Source organism: Larimichthys crocea, chromosome V (assembly GCF_000972845.2).
Source record: "Larimichthys crocea isolate SSNF chromosome V, L_crocea_2.0, whole genome shotgun sequence".
Taxonomy (NCBI): Eukaryota; Metazoa; Chordata; class Actinopteri; family Sciaenidae; genus Larimichthys; species Larimichthys crocea.
In genome coordinates this window covers 1,825,953-1,853,337 of record NC_040015.1, presented here as the reverse complement: position 1 = coordinate 1,853,337, position 27,385 = coordinate 1,825,953, and the positions used below count along the sequence as shown (strand labels likewise).

At 42.9% G+C, this 27,385-nt stretch overlaps 1 long non-coding RNA gene across 1 annotated transcript in view; it reads right to left on the bottom strand.

Moving 5' to 3' along the window:
• Nucleotides 1-9,523: 9,523 nt before the first annotated feature.
• Nucleotides 9,524-27,385, bottom strand: part of LOC113745758 (uncharacterized) — a 20,037-nt gene continuing 2,175 nt past the window's right edge. Inside the window, exons 2-3 of the long non-coding RNA XR_003462380.1 lie at nucleotides 11,475-11,605; nucleotides 9,524-10,012 (exon numbers count right to left, since the gene is read on the bottom strand). This is a non-coding gene — a long non-coding RNA (uncharacterized LOC113745758). The remainder of the gene's footprint in view (nucleotides 10,013-11,474; nucleotides 11,606-27,385) is intronic.

Below are 27,385 nucleotides of genomic sequence, written 5' to 3'. Positions count from 1 at the left end.
CAATTTGACAAGCAGTCTTCGTTAGCATAGCAATATAACACTTGGCCTGAGTACTACCACTAAAAGACTGTTACAATTACAGACAGCCAACAGATTTAAAATTAAATGAGAAATTACTATATATGTAATATTTTAATACAGGATAATTAAAATGATGCAACATACTTAGAAAAGCTGTGGACATGCTATAAAACACATTAATTCCTCCAGCTGACAGTGGAAATACAGGTGATCACTGGATTAATCTTAGCCGACTGTTAGCCTGGTCTGGAGCAGGCTAGCTGCACAGAATAAATCAGCATAGTAACTTGGCTGGGTTAAGTTTGAGCTGCTTTCTTCAACGACTTGAGGCTAATTCAGCCCGGATAACCAAACATAACCCGGCTTAGTCCCTTAGTCCTTGTTTTGTGCATACCCCTCAAGAAACAAGGAAACACAGGAACTGATAGACAGGAAAGACTATCAGGGACAGGTGAAACAAATCAGGGGGAGGTGCCAATCAAAAAAAAGGCGGGAAACAAAAAGGTAGTACAATAGACAAGACAGACAGGGTGGAATTACAAAATAATAATTCAAAACAAGCACGTCATTGATTAGTTCTGTTCTGGTCCACATGAGAGGAATCAAAGTTTTCTGCCTACATGGTCTGGAGAAACGGTCTACTGCAAATTATCTGTTTTGACCACAATAGTTTTTTATGTTATGCACTTTAACTTTGCATCTATATCTCACATAACACATTCACCATTCACGCTACATTACAACCGGTTCCTTTGCAGAAGAAAACACCTTTGCAATTTCATCAGCTGTGTTTTGTAATGTTAATTACTGCAATAAAAAACAGATTTATAAAACCTCTGACGGCAATTTGACAAGCAGTCTTCGTTAGCATAGCAATATAACACTTGGCCTGAGTACTACCACTAAAAGACTGTTACAATTACAGACAGCCAACAGATTTAAAATTAAATGAGAAATTACTATATATGTAATATTTTAATACAGGATAATTAAAATGATGCAACATACTTAGAAAGACTGTGGACATGCTATAAAACACATTAATTCCTCACAGGACTGACAGTGGAAATACAGGTGAATCACTAGGATTAATCTTAGCCTGACTGTTAGCCTGGTCTGGAGCAGGCTAGCTGCACAGAATAAATCAGCATAGTAACTTGGCTGGGTTAAGTTTGAGCTGCTTTCATGCAACCGACTTGAGGCTAAATTCAGCCAGGATAACCAACATAACCCGGCTTAGTCCCTTAGTCCTTGTTTTGTGCAATACCCCTCAAGAAACAAAGGAAACACAGGAACTGAATAGACAGGAAAGACTAATCAGGGACAGGTGAAACAAATCAGGGGGAGGTGCCAAATCAAAAAAGGCGGGAAACAAAACAGGTAGTACAATGAGACAAGACAGACAGGGTGGAATTACAAAATAATAATTCAAAACAAGCACGTCATTGATTAGATTCTGTTCTGGTCCACATGAGAGAGATCAAAAAGTTTTCTGCCTACATGGTCTGGAGAAACGGTCTAAACTGCAAAATTATCTGTTTTTGAACCAATAGTTTTTTAATAGTTATGAACATTTAACTTTGACATCATATCTACATTACAAATTCACATTCACGCTACATTACAAACGCTATTTCCAGAAGCTTTAAGCTACAAGGATTCAGTGTTTTAGCATCCTCTCTTGAACAAAGTCAAGACTCTGTGACGGGACGATAAGGCGTCCTAAAAGACCATCAGTGTGTAACTGTATTCCACTTTTCTTTCAGAACTTTATAGTGAATTTCATTTCATTGATTACCTGTTCCATCCACCACCTTAATGTTCTGTTCATGTTTTTTGAGACAGAGTTGCTTTCAAAGGAAAAGCTCCTGTATGCTACCTGCTTATCACCAAACAGCAAACTGACACAGTTAGTGACCAGCTGGTGAATATCATGGCAGAATCAGATGGTGAGACCAAAAAACTGTTATAAGAGTGAGTTTTGGAGTGGAGACAAACATGTCTCAAAATGAACATTCATGTAGCAGTGTAACAGCTGGATGTGCAACTGTTTCAACAAGTTCACTGTATCAACTAAAAAGGTGATGTTATGTCAGTGTTGTGTTCACAGCTCATCTCTGCTGCCAACAAGTAACCAAAAGAAAAAAAGAGTTAATGCAGATTAAAACTTCATGCGTGCAAAGTTGCTCACATGGGTGATTAAATCTGTCAATCAAAGGTTTTACATTTGGTTTTGATTTACTCTCAGGTGGATCTTTCTCTTCCAGGTGCACAGTTCTGAAACACACAACAGTTTGAAACAGGAGTTGAACTGGAAGATGGCATGATCATCATCGCCGTGGCAGCTGAACAGAAAAATGTAAACATATGATGATGACATTTGCATAAATCAATCAAACAAGGAGATTTCATGTCAACCAAAGTCCAATGTTTCTAATAAACTCCAATTTAATGAAACATCCACACGATATTATTCCCCAAAGCAACCACAATGCTAGATATAGATAGATAGATAGATAGATAGATAGATAGATAGATAGATAGATAGATATTACTTCTGTGTACAAATCTGTTATAATGCTGCATTCATGTAAAACTAATGAAGATGAAAACTGACACGGGAAAATGAATAGGTAATCGCTGGAATTCAAGCGGTTTTACTGACTCAAAATGACATTCATTCAAACAAACTGTTCCCATAAATATCCCATTTAAAAGTTAAATTATTAAGTTTCCAAGTTTCCTGTCACTTCCTTCCATTGATGTCACCAAAACAAAACAGGACATGAAACCTGAAGACTACCACTTGTTGATCCTGATGTTCTTATTGTGCAACTGGACTCCATCGGCATCTGGAGGCAACTTTATCCTCCTCATGTCGGAGTGTTGGTGGGACAGTCGAGCACAGGTCCTAATTACAGAGGGCAACTGTGGGACACAGAAAGCCAGGGACATGCCTGGACATGTGGACCTAGACCCTGACGTACTCACACCTGTGACAGGGCCTCAGTCTGTCCAGTGAGTCGGACACCCTATCTTTGAGAATAAAAGAAATGCTCTGGTTTATGTCAGCCTTTTGAATTGCTAAACGGGTGTGGCTAACCTTATTTGAGAATACAATGAAGTGTTCAATCACAGGAAAATATTGTTTCACTTTGTTCAGTTTACCTTCCTGTGAGTGACAAGTCGCTTTAAACAGTGTAACTCCCCACCCATTTGGTTCTAAGCTACCTACATCCCCAACAGAACTCTTAATGGAACACAGGAAGGTTTTATGTTTTGTGTGAAACTGCTCAGAACCTGCGAGGTGACAAGCTGTACTTACAAGAACCTAAGTGAGGATGGAAGGTTGAGGACAGTCCTCCAAATCAGGACTTTTTGATGCATCATGGCTCTATTGATGGCAGACCCATTTAAACCTGGACTGAAAGAGCTCCATAACATTCATGAGCTACAAAAGAAGAAGCCTACTGACTCTGGTGATCACCTGACTTTTCCTCTGCACCAGCAGGTCAAAGTCCAAGTCCCATGAAACATGGAAAATATTACAGGTGATCAGTCATAAATCAATTATATTCACCTTGAAGGGGGCATGAATGTGCGTACCAAATTTTAATGCAGTCCATCCAACTGTTGTTGAGACGTCTCCATCAAAACTACAAACATGACCTGGTGGTGCTAGAGGAGAAGTCAGGGTGGTTTAACCTCTGGGGATTATGGCTGTCTGCACAAAGTTAAATAGTTTTTGGTAATGTTAGTCAACTCAGTCTGGACCAAAGTGGTGGACCGACTGGTGGGCGGACATCAACATCACATGAACCACACTGCCAGCACGGTCAATAAATATATTCATTAATAATTAAAATAATCAATAAGTGCAACTCTACTCTAGATCCACTGACACTATGACCCATGTGGAACATTAATGAATTAATAGTTTTATAGGAAAGGGGTCCGGTTCAAATCTGGGTCACGTTTATAATGGTTAGGGAGTCCTCATAAGTATATAGCTATATAGTATGACTAGGCATGCATACATGTGATTGTTTGTGTGTTTGTCTGCCTGTGTGTGTGTGTGTGTGCGTGTGTGTGTGTGTTTCTTTGAGGCCATGGTGGCCAGACACAGACGAGTGGCTTCTGACAGGCATTTCAAACCCTCCTGCCCTCTCCACCGTGTGGCCTCAGCGATAATGGGAACCTGATCGGAGGGAGTGCAGAGCGGGTGGCGGAGGTGGGTGGGTGTGAGGATGGAGTGGAGGGTGGTGTGATTTGGTGGGGGGGAGTGTGTGGTCCGTCTTTTGTGAGAAACTCTTCAAAGCCCTGGCCCTCCTATTTGTCCACTGGAGCTCTTTGTAACGGTATCCTCCACTGTCATTTTGCCCCTTTTATTTTTAGGCAGGCCTATTATTGCTGCCATACCCCTCACATACCCCTAGGCTTTGTGTGCATGGACAGGGTCAGGTTTTAACCCCCCCCCCGCCTTGTTCAGAAACGTCTTTTCTCCCCCTCCTGCACATGTTGTGCATAAAGAGTAATAGATTACACCGGCAACGGGCACTCTGCTACAACACAGGGTAACACAGGAGGGCGTCTGGTTGGTGTACAGCCCGGATTCCACTGCTAAATGCTGTGATGCCAATACAATCATAACTCTTCTATAGTCTGCTGTCTACTGCAGAAATAATCACCAAGTCAGAGAGACGGTAATGATCAGTGTTTTACAGAAAAAGTGACACTAAATTAAAGTTTAGTATTGGTGGACGGCCACTGTTTGCATCGTAGTTTCTTTGTGAAAGAACACAGTACATATGTACCGTGGACCTGGGTGAAATGAGAGCTGCCGTTAGCTTATGATGGCTAGCAAAATGCATTTGTTTTTTGTTTTTTACAATGTGGTAACATGTCACTGCATGTAGTCCAGATGAGATCATATTAATAATGATAATAATTCATATTATAATATTAATCAGATAGAACCCCCTCCTGTTGACATGAAGACAACAATCCTGCTCCTGGTTTTCTGTATGTCAGTTAGTGTTTTAAGATTTACACCATATGAGCATATATTAAAAATATATGAAATATTAATGGTACCTAAAAGCACCTCACAGGAGCCCTGTGTCATACCTTTTTAGTCCACCGTGTTTCCATCCATTTCTCTCTGATCACGTCTGGAATTTCCTGATGAACGCTAAAGCAAACTGCTGCCAACTGTAGCTGCTGTTAGCCCATGTTAGCCGGGGTGCTGGACTGAGGGCAACAACAGGGAAACAGATGGGACGTTTATAGAAGTGGGACAACAGTGTTTTCGGGGACACTGTGACAGATGCATAGTAAGGGACAGAGCCCTACAGTCCCGGCCTGGCTGTCTGTTTGTCTGTGTGGTTGCCAGCCTGCTCACTTGCCAGTCAGTTTGTGTCCACTTCCTGACCCTGTGGTGCAGCAGTGCATGCCACCCCCTCCCCACGTCACCCTGTTCCCCTGTAATATCTGACATGAGGAAATGAATAATACATCAGAGGCTTTAGCTGCCCTGTAACTCTACCCGAGTCCCAGGACAGGAGGCAGGCCAGCGGCTTCAGCCAACAGAGGACACATGACCACAGCAGAATAGCCATTCAGTGTGACCGTTGATGAGTAAAAGCTGTATTATTACCGCCAGTGAAACACCATGTGGTTGATACGAACGCTTAACTGGCTGCTGCCTACAACTGTAGCCTCAGTGTGCGTCCAGCTGCTTGGGCGCACACAGCTGTGGAGGCCGAGCGGTGTGTGTGATGTGTTGGCTGCTCGGAGTACTGAACTGCAAGTTTAGACTGTGTGTGAGGTATCAGTTGTCATACGGCCTTATGTTTCGATACATTTCTCTGACTATATACTGTGTGTGTCTGGACCTCACACTGTATATTCTGTAGACTTAATACAACTAATAAAAGGTGACCTGTGGAGTTATGTTATGTTGAGCTCGAACAAATGTGATCAGAAAACATTTGCAACACTGTTCAACAGCAAAGTATATTAAAATGAGTAGACTGAGCTGGAAATCAGTGGAACAGTGTGAAACCATAAACCGACTGGAGAGTGTTCATTATTTTCAGATAACTGCACAGCTCTGATCACAAGATGGAGGGCTTCAGTTTCTACAGGATATTTGTTGGCGTGGGAAGCAATGTTACTGAAGATTAGTGCTCCAAATTATGAATAAAGATTTATGTTTTGATTTGTCATAGTATAAACCTATATATAGCCTCCATAAACCGTCCATAAATATGCATGCATTATTTTTCAGTAAACATACAACTGAAGTGTATAAATATTAACTCATACTGACACATCCTATATGTTTTGTTACATGACAAAGGTTCTAGAAATGACTGAAAATGTTTCTTAAAGTTGACTGAAAAAGGCACAATGGATCATGTTAGCCAAACATCAGCTATCTTAATGGATGGAGTCACACAGATGACTCAGTATACGCAGCTTGTTTATGCCAATTTAAATAATGCAAAAACCATGTGGCACTCCAAAAATAATTAATAAACATAAGCACAATACCATGTTACATAACATATATACAGTATATTAACCCTGACTAACAGCAGTTTAGCCTGTTTAGCCAGTTTAGCCTCTATACCGAGGCTAAAGGCGAAGAGGTAAGCAGCCATTTTTAATGCGAGCAAATAAAAGGAGGTAAAGACGGATGCAAAGGATGGGATATGAGTCACACAAGAAGGATGGCAATTACGTTTTATCCTACAACGGAAACAAATATCTTTCAGCCAGAGTGAGAGGGTTGTTCCACCGTTGGGGATGAAACAATAAGAGGCATCAATGTGATATAAAGTAAAAGGTGCAGCACGGATGTGAGGAATGGGAAAACACGATGAGTCAACCTGCAGCTGCTGGAAAAGAACATTTTCACCCCCCCCCCAACAGGATACAAGAAACATGTTGAGCAGAGTCACATGCTCTGAAGTCCTGCAACCACACATGAACTGTTTTACCTTTATTGTACGCTTGAGGGATTACTAGTCGTTACTTTACGAAATGTTTCCTGACAAAACCTGCTGTACATTCAGGCTCAAAAGCTTCCATCAGTTTGATATTTTAAGAAAGTTAAAGCTGCAATAATAAGTTTCTGGCCACTAGGGGGCCCTGAAATATTGTCACCTTTAAAGTACTTCTGGCTAATTTGTTAGCAACAGACACAGACAACCCTGATTCTTCATCATTCATTTATCAACCTGATTTGAATGTAGAACTGCAGACCGCAATCAGATCTGCAGTCTGGCAAACAAGATAAGATAAGACGATCGCACACTGGGGAAGTTCACTTGTTACACAACATGGATAAGGAAATACTACCTGCATCCTCCCTCGTCTTCTTCTCCTCACTTCAGCAGGGATCACCGGTCTTTCCACAGAGAGTATGCTCAAGTGCAAAAGCTGTGGCTTTTTTTGAATGGGTCACTCCATGTATCACAAAGTAATCTGTACGAACAGAAAAAAGTGAACTGAGGACGTGAAGTGACCTTTGAACTTAGAGAATGTGAGTAAAACCACCTCCAAATGTGGACCACTCAGTGCATTTTGCATTCACACCTCTCATCGACATGCGCTGTGTTTTCTTATCCAGATATAGACAGCATGCTAAATTCAGCAATACAGCCAAAACAACAAGGCTAAAAGAGCTCTGCAGAGCTGGTGCTAATTTGTGTTTTCAACAAAAGAAGTTACTGCATGTCGCTCAGTTGGTAAAGCAGCCGCCCTGCGTACAAAGGCTCAGTCCTTGCTGTGGAAGCCCAGGGTTTGAATCCGAACAGGTTTTTACTTTTATTTCATTCAGTGTTTACAAAAGTATTGATCAGTTAAGCCTTAAAAGACATGAAGAAAAGGAGTCTTCTGTTTGTGAGAGCCGGACTCTGAGGAGAAATACTAGCCGGCCCTGAGTTGAATAAAGAGTCAATTACAACAGAGCCCAATCAACACAGTGCATCTGATTCACACATTGACCAGAGAATAATGCAGCACGCCTGGATACTCACACAACAAATGCACCGGGAGTGCACACACACAGATACACACACACAAACACACACACACACAAAAACACACACACACAAACACACACACACAAACACACACGCCACCCTCTCCGGAGAGGATCGGGTTTCCTTCTGTGTCCAGTGGCTTATTAAACATTAAGCTCAACAGCTTCCCTACAGGAGGGGAAAAAGGCCTCCCCCGCCTCCCCTCCTCCTCCTGCCTGCCTCCCCTCTCTCATTACAGCTGTTGAGGTATGAGACAACAGAAGCGCGGCCTCAACAATGGAGCCTGGAGGCCGATAGCCAATCAGTACGTTTGCTGTAGCATTCACCCAGCGACAGCAGGTAGGCCTGAGTGGGTGAGATTAACTCTGTTGTCCTTTTCATGCGGTGGTCAACAGTAGTGAGGTGAGTGATATTATAGAGCGTACACTCACCATTCAACAAGAAATGCACCTGTATGTGTGCACACACGTGCACGGATAAATAATTTCAAAATAAAATAAAGGAAACAACAAATCAATCCCCATTATTTCGTTAGCCTGTCCCACACGGAGACACCGCTACGTATCAAACATTAAAAGACATCTTCCAGATAAAATATGACCTCATATATATACTTTCAGATAAAATGTGTTCCTGTGCAAACATTTCAAACGAGCAGCAGAAGACTAAGCCTACAGTTGTGACAGATTCTGACAGGGTTTTCGTGTGGTTCAGGGTTCGAGCCTCTAAGCTGTGCATATTTGCTGGTTTCTGTTCGGAAACTGAGGGGTTTGGTTTTTCAGAGTCAGACAAAACAAGAAATGTGTCATTGTAGGTTCTGGGTAATTATAAGAGACACTTTCACTATTTCAGACCAGACAATTCATTAATAATGTAGAATAGTTGCAGCACTACTTATCACCAGTGTATCAGTACATGCTGTGCATGTTCACACCCATACTGTACTGTAATATTCGTTTTGGGCAGTGGACTGACAGGTGACCTGTTGGATTAAACTAAATCATATCAAATAAATCTAAAATCTAATTCAGGTTGGACTTAATCTTTGTCTTCATAAAGGTTCAGAGTTTATCATCATCTGCCCGGCGGCGTCCGTCCTGTTCTCCTCTCTGAGCTCTGAGGGGGTTTCTCAGCTTCTCAGGTGTTGTGGCGACACTCCTCAAGTGTGTGTGGTTGGTAGTTTGACACCTGATACCTGACAACAAGCAAGCCGTGTGTGTGTGTATGTGTGTGTGTGTGTGTGTGTGTGTGTTTGCAGTGGATGGATTCACGCAGGCTGAATAAAGTAAAACACTAATCAACTCCACGTGACCGGAGAACTGTTTGCCTGGACAACAGTGCCACCTGCTGCTGGCAGCAGCACATAGAAATTACTACTACTACTAAAATGAACTAAATGAACTATGATATTAATTAAACTGTATTTACTTGGAACCAGTGGTGGGATGTAGAGTACATACATAGTTACAGTTTTCAGGTACTTTATCCGTCTGTTCCTCTACATCTGTAAAGTAGATATTGCCTGTAGTGCGCCTCTGATGCACACTTCAGAGCCTCAGCTGGACTTAAAACTCTGAGCCATCATGTGCCTCTGATCTTCACCCTCACAACATCAAATTCCAGGAACCTTCTTCTTCGTCTTCCCCCCCGCCCTTCTTCTGCAGCTCCTTCAAACAACCCCGTCTTCTCTCCTGCTTCCTGCCTCATCACAGAAGCGCTCGTTCATTCTAACAGTCACGACAGGTATTGGTAATGCAATAGTGAGGCGCAGACAGGGTGGCGGACGCTTTGGTGATCTAATTAGAAGTCATATTGGATTAGTCTGACTCCGAATAGGGAGAAGCGTCGAGACAAATTCTCCTTCAGGGGCCCTCAACGTCCTCTTGAATCAGCTTCTTTGGGGGGGTTGGTGTTCAAGATTAATGGACCATTTCCTTTCTCTGAAAAGATGAGCAAAGAGGAAGGAAGTAGCCTAACACTGCAGGGAAATATTTATTTTAATGATTTATTGTGAAGATATTGTTACGGTTCAGTTTAGTGTGTCTTGGGTGCTGTGTTTTGTGCTCTCTCTGTCCCCCCTCCCATTTCTGTTTCCTTGCAGAGCTGGTGTGTGGCAGGAGGTGTGGCTGGCTCCTCCTGTTGGCAGCAGAGGCTCACCTGTTCTCACTCAGCCCATTTCCCCCACCTCTTAAGCCTGGCCTTCACTCCTGCTCGCTGTCAGATCATTCCATGCCGTTCACCTGCGCTCCGCTTCAGAAGATATCGCCCTGCCAGCCTGCTTCCTGCCTCATCAGCCTGCCATGTCTAATTTTTTGGTTTGTGTAATTAAAGTATTTTTCAGTTTCCACTCACCAGTGTATGTGTGTGTGTGTGTGTGTATCTTAAAGAACTTAACAGATATGAGATTTCTAACAAAATCTGCATGTGGGGAATTAAAAAGTATCTGAATCTTCTGTAAACCGACAGTGACAGTTCTGGTTAGGGCTGGATTACCAACAAGGCAAAAAGAGGAAGAACCCCTGACCTAAAAAAGAAGTGTGTCGTGTTCCTGCAGCACAATCACAACTGAAATGATAAGAGACCTAAAGTCACGTGTGTGTTGGTTCTTGGGATGCCACTGTTGTTTGATCCAATCCAGACTAAAATATCTCGTCTGTCTATGAAATGTTGAAGGTCACAAGAGGATGAATTACCACTTTAATGATCCTCTGACTTTCTATCTCGTGCCATCATCAGGTCAATCCTGTGATTTGTGACAGATGGGGGCCCTCAGCTCATTTTTGCTCGGATGGAGGTTGGGTCAGACCTTTACAAGCTGTCCTCACAGAGAGGGCAGTTATAGAGCTGTCAGTACTGAATTCTAAAAAAGACTGAACATTAAAATCATTTGAAGTTTATTTTCACATCAAATTATTGTTTCAGGTTTCTAAAAAGCCACTGGAAACATGGTTCCATGATGGGAGAGAACAGAGGACTGAAAACCTACAACAACCACAATGCACTGAGCCGCACCGGGCTACTAAATACTCCAGCTGGTGGGTACTGAGAGTTGGACGATGGTAACAAAATGTTGATTCATATTTGATCAGCACTTCCTACTTGGACAGTTTGACTTGAGTTTTGTGAGAATCCAGCTATGTTAAAATGCAAAAAGTGTGGTAGTATAATATAGTTTGGATAACAGCCTGAGAGACGGGAAAAAGGGAGCTCTGGATGATTGGCCTGAACATGCGTATTCATGCTGTAGGTGATCAATCCACTAACCTTTACATCATTCTCAAACTCACCATGTCCAAACTTAGACTGTTGTATTCGTTCATAATTACTTGAACTAATGCAAGCACAATATCAGTTATGACAGGTTTAACTTCATGGGGAAAGATTTGAACTTTCAGAACTTACAGTGACGTGAGCCGTAGAAATCTGCCTCCGCACTCTGACCTCTAGTGGAGTGCAGGGCACACTGCACAGCTTCAGTTGTATTTCTCCTCATTTTGACCAACATTACTCTGATGAGGAGCACTGCAACATAACTGCAGAGAAAGGACAGGTGGATGCAATTTCTTCTCCTTTTATTACTGTCCGAGTGTTCGCTGTGGTTTCAGGTTTCAACCTTAATTAGTATCATTGGTAACAGCTGTTTACACACTATTTCATGTCAAAATGGCTGCTGGGAGGAAGGTCTATTACAGCAGTGGTCCCCAACCTTTTCCTAACTGCGGATCGGTCAACGCTTGACAATTTTAATGCGGACCGGGGGGGGATACGTCATTTCGAAATAAAAAAACGTTTCAAAATAAAAGACCGCTCGACTTAGACTGGGACTATAATAAAGGGGGACTTACTACTCTATCTACAGTTGGTAGGAGAAGAAGAAAATATTACTTAATACTTAATATTTTCTTCTTCTCCTACCAACTGTAGATAGATGTAGAAAATATTACTTAATACTTAATATTTTCTTCTTCTCCTACCAACTGTAGATAGAGTAGTAAGTCCCCCTTTATTATAGTCCCAGTCTAAGTCGAGCGGTCTTTTATTTTGAAACGTTTTTTTATTTCGAAATGACGTATAGTGCTTACAGCTCCCGCTTGTACAATGAGCAGAGAAAGGGCAAGGCTAATCACATAAATACGGCCCGCCCAGGTGCCACTGAGAGCCACGTCTTTACCCATTTTTTAGATTATCCGGGAGGTGGAAAAGACAAGTACGACAACAATGGTGGTGGCTAGTGAACGAACCCTATTTTGGAGCTTAAAATTGCACGTTGGAAACTTATGATGACATTCCATTTACAGTCATTGGTCTGAACCAGGCGGAGAAATGGAGGTAGAGTTGAACCAGTGAGGTTAACATGTAGAGTAGAAATGGTAGGCTGGAATTTAGAACGTTTTGTTGGAAAAACAATGAGAATTCAAAGACTTAACTTCTGCACTGTAGCTTCAGCTGACTCACTGTTACGTCCTCCGTCATGGTTTACTGGGACCGTGAATGAAATAGATTTAACTCCATAATCTTTGATTTCTGCTATGACAAGTCTAAATCTGGCTGTGAATAAACCTCAGTCCACTGTAAATGAACTAGGAAGAGAAAAAACTAAAAGATAGTTTGCCAAGTGGGGGGAGGGCCCCACACCATGGACACCAACTTCAACGTCGACTCCTGAAATGAACTGAAAGTTACAGAAAGTAAGCAGCTGCAGCGAGAGAGAGAGAGAGGAGAGAGGGCTTTGATGTTTCTGTTTTGGAAACGGAGACATAGGAGTGGACAGGCACTGTCAACAACACACACCTCTGCCAAACACTGTGGAAGGAAGGGCAACATATCGATCATTTCATAAACTGTGTTTAAATAACCACATGTACACATCACTCGAGCTGTGTTCAGCGTGTGCCTGTTTTAGATTTAAAAAAAGAACTCATCAAGAATTGAGACTTTAACTTGTGTGCACTGCACTATACAATACAAAAGTTGCCCTAACAATTCTAGTAACCATTCTGACAGTCTGATTTTAAATAATGAGAAATAATCTATACAGCTGCCATCATTTTCCATGCTTTTACTTTTGTTCTCATTGTGCAGAGACAGTAACAGTATTCCTGCTGCCAGCAGTTTGATGTCTGAGGATCATTTCGTGCTCCAGCTGTCTGGATGTGTTCACTGATCCAGTCAGCAACCCATGTGGACCAAACGGCTGCAAAAAATGCAATCACTACGAACTGGGATCTTAATTTCCGCGTGCAGGTGTCCCAACTGTAACAGACTTTAACACAAGACCGGAGCTGCAGGCAATACTTTCATCTCTGAGATGGTTGTTATGCTCACGTTTAGAAAGTCGGCTAACAGAAAATGGCAGCAGCTCAGAGAAACAATCGCTGGTCCAAGCCAGGCGAAGTTCCCCTGTGATGTTCGCACTGGAACCAAACTGAAGCCCTGAAGTCCCTGCTGGTGTGTCTGGTCTCCTACTGTGAGAACTCACCTGGAGCCTTCATGGTGACAATGCCAGGCCTGAAAAGACATCAGCTGATCGACCCCTGTGACTAATCTAGAAAGCCCGGATGTGTACCAAGCACGATAAACTGCTGGAGCTGTTTCTGCAAGGATGATCAGACAGGTGTTGGCATGCTCTGGACCAGTTCAGAAGCACAAGGTGCATGAGTTTGTTCCTCTAGAAGAAGAATAGGAGGGAAAGAAGGCCGAGCTGGGAAGAAAGGGGCTGAACTTCTGCAGTGATCCCAAGAGAGAAAACTGAAAATTGAAGAGCTCAAACATTCTGTCAGGGTGAGCTGGGAAAACGCATACGAGAGATAAAAGCCGGTGTGTTTGTGCCTGCACCAGTGTAAAATACATTATTCAGAGAACCAGACCTCAAAGTCAGTGAGATGATTGAGGAAAAAGCAAAAACAACAGAGAAACAGGCGATGGCTTCATCAAAGAGCTGCAAGAGAAATCTCTGAGCTGAGAAGAAAAAGCGCTGAGCGCTGGAGCAGGTCTCACACTCTGAAGATCACTGTAACCTTCTCCAAAACTTCCCGTCCCTGAATGATGCTCTTCCACCCACCAAGGACTGGAAAGAGGCAGAGGCCACCTTCCATCGTATACGGAGTGTGAGGAACAACTGTCGGCTCAGCTGGTGGAGATGGTTTCCCGAAAAATGAGATGAAGAAGCTGTTCCCAAAGGCTGACTGAAAGACCGCCCGCAGTCTGCGGTGGAAGTGGACCCTCGATCCTGAACAGCAAATCCGGAACTCATCCTGTCTGAAAGACGGGAAGCAAGTACATACGGTAAACACAAAGAGGAACCTCCCAAATAACCCAGAGAGATTTTCCTTACCTGTGGCCTGCGGTCCTTAGGGAAGCCGAAGATTATGCAGGAGATTCTACTTCGAGTTCAGGTTAAGGAAAGAACTCAGTGGGTTGAGGAGTTGCCAAAGAGTCAATCAACCGAAAGGGCGCATCAGTTATTTATCACAAAAGGTTATGGGACTGTATGTTTGAGTAAAGGAAACTGTGTAACTGCCGTCCACTGACCCTCCTGTCCCGTCTCCCTCTGAAGGCCAAAGCTGGGGAAGGTGGGGTTTTTGTGGATTAATGAGCAGGTCTGGGTCTTCTTTGATGACGTAATGCTGCAGATCTTATCTACGCCTCATGGAGGCTTTCTTGCACTGAAAAACTCCTCCCGTTTATTCATGCCACTCTTTAATCAGGGGGGTAAAAACCTCTGCCCCCTGATCATCTGTCCGGTCAATCCCACAAAATAGAACAACTTTTTTTTTTTTGGCCTTTAGGCTTTTTTTAATGACAGGACAGCTGAAGATAGACAGGAAGGCAGAGAGAGGGGAATGACACGCAGTAAAGGCCGTCCGATGCGGGATTCGAACCGGGGCCATCTGCAGCTAGGACTGTAGCCTCTACACACGGGGCGGCTGCACAACCCAGTACGCTAAGACCGCCCCATAAATAACTTTTTGATTTTCAGACAAAGACTTACTGTCCTGACACACTGTGCATTTGTTTCCGTTATGTTTCTAATTATTTATTCATTCATTAACATCAAATGAAGTGATATTGTATAATGGAAGTTAACGTAATTTAATCCTATGCAATAAGAAAATGTCAAAAACATCGTCCCAATATCCGTAGGTCGACATGAGTTTTCATTACTACTAAATTGTTTACTTGCTGGTCGAGTCTGTGCCTGTGGGGGAATACACATGTGAGTTGCTTTCTAGATATCAAGTTCTCTCATTACTTGTACAATGATTAACTATGTATTGCACCTGTTTGTGGGTGGGGTGAATGAATGAGGAAGACTATCATTGGTCTGTGGGCTTCAACCAAAATAAACACTAAATTTTTTTTTAAGGCTTTCTTCATTTTTTCGGTTGTTTTCCGTGAATCAAACCACACACACACAGTTAGCAATAAACAATAAATAAAAGAAGGGGCAACAAACTGGAGGGAGATTATTAAAGATTATAAGTAAGTAGGCCCTTGGTAATAAAGAGGCAGTAATGAAACCAGACTTGGAAAAAAACACATACATTGACACATAACAGACTTCTTTTTATTAGTAATTTTTTTGATGTTCGGCTCTCCAGTATATAAACCACAGACTGACACGTGATTATAAACAGGCGCGTCCTCACTTTTCCTGAGTCTTAACATGTGTCAAACAGCGCCCCCTCTGCTTCTAATTGCTGCCTGAACGTTGTCATTCTGTGTGGTCAGACGAGGCGTTGCAAGCCTTAATGACGGCCTGTTTGGATTCAAAACCCAGGGGGTTAAATGCGGTTATTGTCGAGCCTGCTGTTGGACCAGGGTCTAAAAAAAGAAACTGTAAAGCGAAATTTAGGCCAGTAACATTCTGCTCTCACGAAAAACAACAGAAAGTTTGAAAACAAGAGGGTTAGCAAAAAAATTGTGTGACAAACTCAGAAGAGAGTTTGCACGGAATTGGAAATGAATGAGAATCTTCATCAACGGAAAAACCGTGAACCAAACATGGTGAGTTCATCATGGTTAATTAGCCCTCTCTTTAGTCCAAACAGAATTTCACTTTGAGGATCTGGCCCAAATTTATTAAGAAAAAATATATGTTTTTCATTAGTCATATTCAGAATGAAGTTTAATTTAATATTATTTATAATTTAGTAGGGCTGTCAATCGATTAAAAAAAATTAACTAATTAATCGCAAAAATTTTCTGGAAATTTAATCGCGATTAATCGCGATTAATCTATCAATAATGTAATCAATAATTAAAATGCATTTTTTCTGAGACTGAAGCTTTATAATGAAATTTATTTATGTAAAATGTCAAATTAATGTAGAATAAACAAGATAAAGTAAATTTAAATTCATTCATTTTATTGGCTTAAGGTGAAATATCACAGTGCAAACAGAAAAAAGCAGAATGAGGAAATAGACTGAAGGAGTGGCCACACTCCTGTAGCGTAGACTGGGTGTTTTGCTTGAGGTGATTGGTTTAAAGTCGTGGTACTCTGTGAATTTAAATTCGGCTTTGCAAACTTGTGCAAATTGCCTTGTTTTTTTGTCAACAGCCGGCAACTTTTTAAAATGAAATGTTCCCCCTAGAAAGTCCTTATCCAGCTGTCCGCCATAGACTCCTCCTTTAGTTAGGATAGATCATAAGACATATACATAGACGCCTCACTGAGCAGGTTGGTCCGTTGCGCATACGTTAACATGGCCGCCATATTGGGATGGGGCAGATCTGCCCGTAAAACTAATACAAGCAGGGCCGGGTTTTAGCTGTGGGGGCAATGTGGGCGCCGCCCAGGGCGCAGTCTCAGTGAGGGCTTTAAAGTTAATGCCGCTTATACACCCGTTCACACACACACTAATATATATGGGAAACAAGTCTACTTTGCCACTCCAAAATGGCGGCCCGCCACCGGAAGTAAACAAAACCGCGTTAATTGCGTTAATTTTTTTTTAACGGCGTTAATTCTTTAAAGTTAATCGACAAAATGAACGCGTTTAATTTTGACAGAATAAATATTATATTTAATTAACACAGACAAATGATAATTCTGACTGTCACACAGACATAGTTTTACTTTTTCTGTTCTGAGCACAAGATTTAAAAATATATATTATATATATATATATTATATATATATATATATATATATATATATATAATTAATAAGGTCAAGATGGTACAGTCTGTAACTCGGCTTAACAATGCAAGAACAGGGGCCTCTCAGTACGAATTGCGTGGATTTCCTACTGAACTTGCCGTACGCCAGACCGGAACTGTCGTACAAAAATATTCAGATGTATCAAAGTGTGCAGTGGAATCGCACTGTAATCCACAGCAGTTCTGCCCTGGACCTGAGATTCACCTCTTTGCCGATCAGATAACGCGATGAACAAAGGAAGAAATGAATTTCACAGGTCTGGAGCTAAGAAGTTCTAGTGAATGAAGTGGAGATTGTTTGGTTCCCGTCAACAGGGATAAATAGACAGAAAAAGACGTGAGTGGGAGCGTGGTGTGTGAGGCTGGAAAGCCGTGGGGATCCGAGCAGCGCACACACAGGTGTGCGTTGGAAGGTGTGGCAGGTGTGGCGCTGCGGCTGACATTTTACGCCCGCTTTACTGACAAGAATACTGAACACAGGGAACAATCAGGGGCTTGTTAGAAAGCTCTGCAGCTCTAATTTCACCGCAGAAAATAAAGAAAACCAAAAACAATGATTTGAATGCCACATGCCCAAATATGCACTGCACCACTGGCACGGCTTCTGGGTGGAAGTAAAGAGTTTATTCGTTTAATTTGTTCGTATGTAATCCAGCGTACATACGGGACAATTAAACGAATAGAAGCACCCATCGCGCACCGTGCCAGCCTCCAGCCTGCTCCCAACCATGCTGTTAGTCATAATGAATGAGTCCGTGCGTTGAACCAGGCCACCGCCACGATGTTAGTTAGCTGCATTCGCGCATCACATATGATTTGAACATTGATGGAATTAAAATGTTTCCTACTTAGATAAACAGCTCCCGCTGGAATGCCCTGTTGCCAGGAACCCAGTCGTGCAGCCACCGAGCACCGCCGGCCCCCGTTGCGCTCTCGGGCGGGCCGCAGCTCTGCGCACAACTCCAGTAACACTGGCCTTGGTAACCGAATCGGCTTATGAGCCACTATCATGGTTTGCAAGTAAATCCTGCGTTCCTTAAATCGCTCACGTTTGCAAGCGTCCTCTAACAACGCTAACGCTGTCTTTGTTATACATTTTCTTCATCACATTACGCATGCTTTTATATCCACCTATATAATGCAAACACGTGGGTGTGTTAATTGTTCATAAGTGTGTCTCTGATGTGCAATCACTCTGATGACTACTTGTTTTCACATTATTAACAGTTTCCCAGCGTCACCTCTAAGTGTCGCCAAAGGAACAATAGCTGTAGAACGTGCGTACGACAGCTATGAAATTGGCGTGGGGAACGCACATTTTACGATTGTTTCACGTTTGATACATTTGAACGTGAGCGTGGAAAAGGACGTACGCCACTTTTTTGTGCGTACGCATGCTTTGTACATGAGACCCCAGGAGTCTTCAACCTTTTTCAGCCCATGGACCTCCTGGACAAGAGACCAGCAGAACAGGGACCCTCACATGCGTCACATTTTAAGCCTAGCCTATAATAACTTTTATATCACAGTCCCGGACCCCATTGAAGACCCCTGTAATACAGTGGTCCCCAACCCCCGGGCCGCGGACCGGTACCGGTCCGTTGGATCAATCAGTACCGGGCCGCACAAGAATTAATTAGTATTTCTGTTTTATTTAATACGGTCATTTTCGAAATAAAAAAAACGTTTCAAAATAAAAGACCCTCGACTTAGACTGGGACTATAATAAAGGGGGACTTACTACTTCATCCACAGTTGGTAGGAGAAGAAGAAAATATTACTTAATACTTAATTTTCTCTTCCCTACCAACTGTAGATAGAGTAGAAAGTCCCCCTCTATTATAGTCACAGTCTAAGTCGAGCGGTTTTATTTGAAACGTTTTTTTTATTTCGAAATGGAGTATCCCCCCCCCCCCCCTGCGTGTAATAGACCTTCCTCCCAGCAGCCATTTGACATGAAATAGTGTGTAAACAGCTGTTACCAATGATACTAATTAGGTTGAGGTTTAAAATGGCTGCTGGTAATAAGGTCATTAACCTGAAGCCACAGCGAACACTCGGACAGTAATAAAAGGAGAGAAATTGCATCCACCTGTCCTTTCTCTGCAGTTATGTTGCCGTGCTCCTCACATCAGAGTAATGTTGGTCAAAAATGAGGAGAATTACAACTGAAGCTGTGCAGTGTGCCCTGCAATCACTAGAGGTCAGAGTGCGGAGGCAGATCTCTACGGCTCACGTCACTGTAAGTTCTGAAAGTTTTCCCCATGAAGTTAAACTGTCATAACTGATATGTGCTTGCATTACGTTCAAGTAATTATGAACGAATACAACCAGTTCTGAGTTTGAGAATGATGTAAAGGTTTGGATTGATCACCTACAGCATGAATACGCATGTTCAGGCCATCATCCAGAGCTCCCTTTTTCCCGTCTCTCAGGCTGTTATCCAAACTATATTTACTACCCACTTTTTGCATTTTAACATAGCTGGATTCTCCACAAAACTCAAGTCAAACTGTCCAAGTAGGAAGTGCTGTCAAATGAATACAACATTTTGTTACCATCGTCCAACTCTCAGTAACCACCAGCTATAGTATTAGTAGCCGGTGCGGCTCAGTGCATTGTGGTTGTTGTAGGTTTTCAGTCCTCTGTTCTCTCCCATCATGGAACCATGTTTCCAGTGGCTTTTTAAACCTAAACATAATTGATGTGAAAATAAACTTCAAATGATTTAATGTTCAGTCTTTTTTAGAATTCAGTACTGACAGCTCTATAACTGCCTCTCTGTGGGACAGCTTGTAAAGGTCTGACCCAACCTACATCCGAGCAAAAAATGAGCTGAGGCCCCATCTGTCACAAATCAAGGATTGACCTGATGATGGCACGAGATAGAAAGTCAGAGGATCATTAAAGTGATTATTCATCCTCTTGTGACCTTCAACATTTCATAGACAGACGAGATATTTTAGTCTGGATTGGATCAAAAAACAGTGGCATCCCAGAACCAACACACAGTGACTTTAGGTCTCTTATCATTCAGTTGTGATTGTGTTGCGCAGGAAAACGACACACTTCTTTTTTAGGTCAGGGTTCTTCTCCTTTTGCCTTGTTGGTAATCCAGCCTTAACCAGAAACTGTCACTGTGTTTACAGAAGATTCAGATACTTTTTAATTCCCCACATGCAGTTTTGTTAGAAATCTCATATCTGTTAAGTTCTTTAAGATACACACACACATACACTGGTGGTGGAAACTGAAAAATACTTTAATTACACAAACCAAAAAAAGACATGGCAGGCTGATGAGGCAGGAAGCAGGCTGGCAGGGCGATATCTTCTTGAAGCGGAGCGCAGGTGAATGGCATGGAATGATCTGACGCGAGGCAGGAGTGAAGGCCAGGTTAAGAGGTGGGGGAAATGGGCTGAGTGAGAACAGGTGAGCCTGCTGCACACCGGAGGAGCCAGCCACACCTCCTGCCACACACCAGCTCTGCAAGGAAACAGAAATGGAGGGGGCGACAGGAGAGCCAAAAACCAGCACCCAAGACACACTAAACTGAACCGTAACAAATCTTCACAATAAATCATTAAAATAAATATTTCCTGCTCGTTTAGGCTGCTTCCTTCCTCTTTGCTCATCTTTCAGAGAAAGGAAATGTCCATTAATCTTGAACACCAAAACCCCCCAAAGAAGCTGATTCAAGAGGACGTGCGGGCCCTGAAGGACGAATTTGTCTCGACGCTTCTCCCTTTCGGAGTCAGACTATCCAATATGACTTCTAATTAGATCACCAAAGCGTCCGCCACCCTGTCTGCGCCTCACTTTGCATACCAATACCTGTCGTGACTGTTAGAATGAACGAGGCTTCTGTGATGAGGCAGGAAGCGGAGAGAAGACGGGGTTGTTTGAAGAGTGCAGAAGAGGGCGGGGGGGAAGACGAAGAAGAAGGTTCCTGGAATTTGATGTTGTGAGGGTGAAGATCAAGAGGCACATGTGGCTCAGAGTTTTAAGTCCAGCTGAGGCTCTGAAGTGTGCATCAGAGGCGCACTACAGGCAATATCTACTTTACAGTGTAGAGGACAGACGGATAAAGTACCTGAAAACTTTAACTATGTATGTACTCTACATCCCACCACTGGTTCCAAGTAAATAAGTTTAATTATATATAGTTCATTTAGTTCATTATGTTAGTAGTCATTCTATGTGGCGCTGCCAGCAGCAGGTGGCACTGTTGTCCAGGCAAACAACATGCTCCGGTCACGGTGGAGTTGATTAGTGTTTTACTTTATTCAGCCGCGTGAACATCCACTGCAAACACACACACACCCACACACCACACACACACATACACACCACACACGGCTTGCTTGTTGTCAGGTATCAGGTGTCAAATACCAACCCACACACACTTGGGCGTGTCGCACAACACCTGAGAAGCTGAGAAACCCCCTCAGAGCTCAGAGAGGAGAACAGGACGGACGCCGCCCTCGGGCAGATTGATGATACCTGAACCTTATGAAGACACAAGTTAAGTCCAACCTGAATTGATTTTAGATTTATTTGATATGATTTTAGTTTAATCCAACAGTCACTGTCACGTCCACTGCCCAAAACGAATATTACAGTACAGTATGGGTGTGAACATGCACAGCATGTACTGATACACTGGTGTATAAGTAGTGCTGCAACTATTCTACATTATTATGAATTGTCTGGTCTGAAATAGTGAAAGTGTCTTCTATAATTACCCAGAACCTACCTGACACATTTCTGGTTTTGTCTGACTTGAAAAACCAAACCCTCAGTTTTCCGAACAGAAACCAGCAATATGCACAGCTTAGGGCTCGAACCCTGAACCACACAAAAAACCCTGTCGCGAATCTGTCACAACTGTAGGCTTGTCTTCTGCTGCTCGTTTTATCTGAAAGTATATATTGGGTCATATTTTATCTGGAAGATGTCTTATGATGTTTGATACGTAGCGGTGTCTCCATGTGGGACAGGCTAACGAACATAATGGGGATTGATTTGTTGTTTCCTTTATTTATTTTGAAATTATTTATCCGGCACGTGTGTGCACACATACAGGTGCATTTCTGTTTGAATGGTGAGTGTAGCGCTCTATAATATCACTCACTCACTACTGTTTGACCACCGCTGAAAAGGGACAACAGAGTTAATCTCACCCACTCAGGCCTACCTGCTGTCGCTGGGTGACTGCTACAGCAAACGTACTGATTGGCTATCGGCCTCCAGGCTCCTTGTTGAGGCCGCGCTTCTGTTTGTCTCATACCTCCAACAGCTTTAATGAGAGAGGGAGGCAGGCAGGAGGAGGAGGGGAGGCGGGGGAGGCCTTTTTCCCTCCTGTAGGGAAGCTGTTGAGCTTATGTTTAATAAGCCACTGGACACAGAAGGAAAACGATCTCTCCCGGAGAGGGTGGCGTGTGTGTGTTGTGTGTTGTGTGTGTTTTTGTGTTTGTTGTATCTGTGTGTGGGCACTCCCGGTGCTTTGTTGTGTGAGTATCCAGGCGTGCTGCATTATTCTCTGGTCAATGTGTGAATCAGATGCACTGTGTTGATTGGGCTCTGTTGTTATTGACTCTTATTCAACTCAGGGCCGGCAGTATTTCTCCTCAGAGTCCGGCTCTCACAAACAGAAGACTCTTTTCTTCTGTCTTTTAAGGCTTAACTGATCAATACTTTTGTAAACACTGAATGAATAAAAGTCAAAACCTGTTCGGATTCAAACCCTGGGCTTCCACAGCAAGGACTGAGCCTTTGTACGCGGGCGGGGCTGCTTTACCAAACTGAGGACATGCAGTAACTTCTTTTGTTGAAAAACACAAATAGCACCAGCTCTGCGAGCGCTCTTTTAGCCTTGTTGTTTTGGCTGTATTGCTGAATTTAGCCTGCTGTCTATATCTGGATAGAAAAACAGCGCATGTCGATGAGAGGTGTAATGCAAAATGCACTGAGTGGTCCACATTTGAGGTGGTTTTGACTCCAATTCTCTTAGTTCAAAGGTCACTTCACGTCCTCAGTTCACTTTTTTCTGTTCGTATACAATTACTTTGTGATACTGGAGTGACCCATTCAAAAAAAGCCACAGCTTTTGCACTTGAGCATACTCTCTGTGGAAAGACCGGTGATCCCTGCTGAAGTGAGGAGAAGAAGACGAGGATGCATGAGTATTTCCTTATCCATGTTGTGTAACAAGTGAACTTCCCCAGTGTGCGATCGTCTTATCTTATCTTGTTTGCCAGACTGCGCTCTGATTGCGGTCTGCAGTTCTACATTCAAATCAGGTTGATAAATGAAGATGAAGAATCAGGGTTGTCTGTGTCTGTTGCTAACAAATATAGCCAGAAGTACTTTAAAGGTGACAATATTTCACGGGCCCCCTAGTGGCCAGAAACTTATTATTGCAGCTTTAACTTTCTTAAAATTCAACTGATGGAAGCTTTTGAGCCTGAATGTACAGCAGGTTTTGTCAGGAAAACATTTCGTAAAGTAACGACTAGTATCCCTCAAGCGTACAATAAAGGTAAACAGTTCATGTGTGGTTGCAGGACTTCAGGAGCATGTGACTCTGCTCAACATGTTTCTTGATATCCTGTTGGGGGGGGGGGTGAAAATGTTCTTTTCCAGCACGCTGCAGGTTGACTCATCGTGTTTTCCCATTCATCAACTCCGTGCGCACCTTTTACTTTATATCACATTGATGCCTCTTATTGTTCATCCCCAACGGTGGAACAAACCTCTCACTCTGGCTGAAAGATATTTGTTTCCGTTGTAGTATAAAACGTAATTGCCATCCTTCTTGTTTGATCATATCCATCCTTTGCATCCGTCTTTTTCCTTTTATTTGTCGCATTAAAAATGGCTGCTTACCTCTTCGCCTTTAGCCTCGGTATAGAGGCTAAACTGCTAAACAGGCTAAACTGCTGTTAGTCAGGGTTAATACTGTATTTATGTTATGTAACATGGTATTGTGCTTATGTTTATGAATATTTTTTGGGTGCCAATGGTTTTTGCATATTTAAATTGGCATTAAACAAGCTGCGTTTATACTGAGTCATCTGGTGACTCCATTCAATTAAGTAGCTGATGTTTGGCTGACATGATCCATTGTGCCTTTTTCAGTCAACTTTAAGAAACATTTTCAGTCATTTCTAGACCTTTGTCATGAAACAAAACATTAGGATATGTCAGTATGAGTAATATTTATACACTTCAGTTGTATGTTTACTGAAAAATAATGCATGCATATTTATATATCGGTTTATACTATGACAAATCAAAACATAAATCTTTATTCATAATTTGGAGCACTATCTTCAGTAACATTGCTTCCCACGCCAACAAATATCCTGTAGGAAACTGAAGCCCTCCATCTTGTGATCAGAGCTGTGCAGTTTTGAAAATAAGAACAGTTTATGGTTTCACACTGTTCCACTGATTCCAGCTCAGTCTACTCAATTTAATATACTTTGCTGTTGAACAGCGTTGCAAATGTTTTTGATCACATTGTTCGAGCTCAACATAACATAACTCCACAGGTCACCTTTTATTAGTTGTATTAAGTTACAGAATATCACAGTGTGAGGTCCAGACACACACAGTATATATCAGAGAAATGTATCGAAGCATAAGGCCGTATGACAACTGATACCCTCACAACAGTCTAAACTTGCAGTTCAGTACTCCGAGGCCAACACATCACACCCCCAACCGCTCGGCCTCCACAGCTGTGTGCGCCCAAGCAGCTGGACGCACACTGAGGCTACAGTTGTAGGCAGCAGCAGTTAGCGTTCGTTCACACCACATGTTGTTTCACTGGCGGGTACATAATTACAGCTTTTACTCATCAACGGTCACACTGAATGCTATTTGCTGCTGTGGTCCACTGTCCTCTGTTGGCTGCAGCGCTGGCCTGCCTCTGTCCTGGCCTCGGGTCGAGTTACAGGGCAGCTAAAGCCTCTGATGTATTATTCATTTACTCATGTCAGATATTACAGGGAGGGAACAGGGTGACGTGGGAGGGGGGGGGTGGCATGCACTGCTGCACCACAGGGTCCGGAAGTGACACCAACTGACTGGCAAGTGAGCGGCTGGCAACCACACAGACAAAACGACAGCCAGGCCGGGACTGTAGGCTCTGTCCCTTACTATGCATCTGTCACATGTCCCCGAAAAACCATGTTGTCCCACTTCTATAAACGTCCCATCTGTTTCCCTGTTGTTGCCCTCGCCCAGCACCCCGGCTAACATGAGCAACAGCAGCTACAGTTGGCAGCAGTTTCTTTAGCGTTCATCAGGAAATTCCAGACGTGATCAGAGGAAATGGATGGGAAACACGGTGTGACTAAACAAGGTATGACACAGGGGCTCCTGTGAGGTGCCTTTAGGTACCATTAATATTTCATATATTTTTAATTATGCTCTATGGTGCACACGCTTAAGCAACTTGTGCGTTTAAGTAATCTTAAAACACTAACTGACATACAGAAAACCAGGAGCAGGATTGTTGTCTCATGTCAACAGGGGGGTTCTATTTGATTAATATTATAATATGAATATTATCATTATTAATATGATCTCATCTGGACTACATGCAATGACATTTACCACATTGCTAAAAAACAAAAAAACAACTGATTTTGCTGCCCATCATAGCTAAAGGTAGATCTCATTTCACCCAGCGTCCACGGTAATATGTACTGTGTTTTCCTAAAGAAAACTACGATGCAAACAGTGCCGTCCACCAATACTAAACTTTTATTTAGTGTCACTTTTCTGTAAAACACTGATCATTACCGTCTCTCTGACTTGGTGATTATTTCTGCAGTAGACAGCAGACTATAGAAGAGTTTGATTGTATTGGCATCATAGCTTTAGCAAGTGGAACCGGGCCTGACACCCACCAGACGCCCTCCTGTGTTACCCGTGTTGTAGCCGAGTGCCCGTTGCCGGTGTAATCATTACTCTTTATGCACAACATGTGAGGGGGAGGAAAAGACGTTTCTGAAACAAGGCGGGGGGGGGGGGGTAAAACCTGACCCTGTCCCATGCACACAAAGCCTAGGGGTGTGAGGGGTATGGCAGCAATAATAGGCCTGCCTAAAAAATAACAGGGGCAAAATGACGTGGAGGTACGTTACAAAGGCTCCAGTGGACACAATAGGAGGGCCAGGCTTGAAGAGTTTCTCACAAAAGACGGACCACACACTCCCCCCACCAATCACACCACCCTCCACTCCATCCCTCACACCCACCCACTCGCCACCCGCCTGCACTCCCTCCGATCAGGTTCCCATTATCGCTGAGGCCCCACGGTGGAGCGGCAGGAGGGTTTGAAATGCCTGTCAGAAGCCACTCGTCTGTGTCTGGCCACCATGCGCCTCAAAGAAACACACACACACCGCACCACACACACACACACACACACACACCGGCAGACAAACACACAAACAATCAATGTATATGCCTGCCTGTCTACTATATAGCTATATACTTATGAGGACTCCCTAACCATTATAAACTTGACCCAGCAGATTTGAACCGCACTCCCCTTCCTATAAAACTATTAATTCATTAATGTTCCACATGGGTCATAGTGCCAGTGGATCTAGAGTAGAGTTGCACTTATGATTATTTTAATATTATGAAATATTTATTGAACGTGCTGGCACGTGTGGTTCATGTGATGTTGGTCCGCCCACCAGTCGGTCCGCCCTTTGGTCCAGACTGCAGTTGACTAACAGGAGAAGAAGAAAATATTAAGTATTAAGTAATATTTTTTTCTTCTCCTACCAACTGTGGATGAAGTAGTAAGTCCCCTTTATTATAGTCCCAGTCTAAGTCGAGCGGTCTTTTATTTTGAAACGTTTTTTTTATTTCGAAATGACCGTATTAAATAAAACAGAAATAACTAATTAATTCTTGTGCGGCCCGGTACTGATTGATCCACGGACCGGTACCGGTCCGCGGCCCGGGGGTTGGGGACCACTGGTTTAGAGAGAAGTATATAGCTCCGCTAAAGGGCAGTGTATGATGTATTTCTTGCCTGTGTTTTTCCTATATCCTGCATCGTGGGTTTATTGTGTGTGAATGAGAAAAGAATCAGCAACCCTGGCCAGATCACCGCGCAC